Genomic DNA, 814 nt, shown 5'->3' on the forward strand with positions numbered 1-814 from the left:
GCTCCCCGGCTGGCTCCGCTGGCAATAATTACCTGAGCCGGGCCTGCCTCCGCCCTGTCACTGGGGGCGGGGGCGCGGAGGGCCAGGGGTCCCCGGGAGGGGCGCGGCAGTGGGCAAGGTGCTACAGGCGTCGCTAGCGGACGTCGGAGAAAGGCACCTGTTTCTCCCATCTCCCGGGAGCCGCGCAGGACGTTTCGGGCACGCTCAGGTTCATTCTCTTTGCCGGCCGCGCGTCCTCCGAGATCAGCCCTGGAGAGGCTTCGTCTGGGAGAAAAGGCGCCGACCAACTAGCCCCGACTTGGGCGCGGGATCCTGCCGGGCCCTGGCGGAGCGCGCCATTAGGGAAGCACCTGCTCTCACTTTTCTCCCACTCGGAGGCCCAGAGAAGCTCCGGCTGGACATTGCTGGAGCCAATTAGGGTCTGGCCGAAATCCTAGAGGGACGGCCAGGTGGGACAGCCAAGGGGGAACTTCACCGTGTGCTGAGAGAAAGGAATTCCCCCTTAGGTGAGATGCTCGCCGGGAGACGGGCCCACCCGCACCCCTCTTTCGAGGAAGACAAAGTAGATTTATGGGTTGCGTGGGGACTGGGGTTTTACTCTCCCTTTTACTGTTACCTTTTAATCATTTCAAACCAGCACTCTATCTTTGATTAGCTCTCTCAGAATTCCCTGGTGAACTTCAAATCACAGTTGTTGATTGTTCTCCTGAAAAACCAAACACCAAGTTTCCAATTTTGAGTAAATCTCATTCACCTTTATTATCCTTTGGCATCTGTGTTAGCTTTCGGCTCTGACTTAGCAGGTAATCTGTGC

The sequence above is a fragment of the Colobus angolensis genome, unplaced genomic scaffold (genome assembly GCF_000951035.1).
Source record: "Colobus angolensis palliatus isolate OR3802 unplaced genomic scaffold, Cang.pa_1.0 Scaffold255, whole genome shotgun sequence".
NCBI lineage: Eukaryota > Metazoa > Chordata > Mammalia > Primates > Cercopithecidae > Colobus > Colobus angolensis.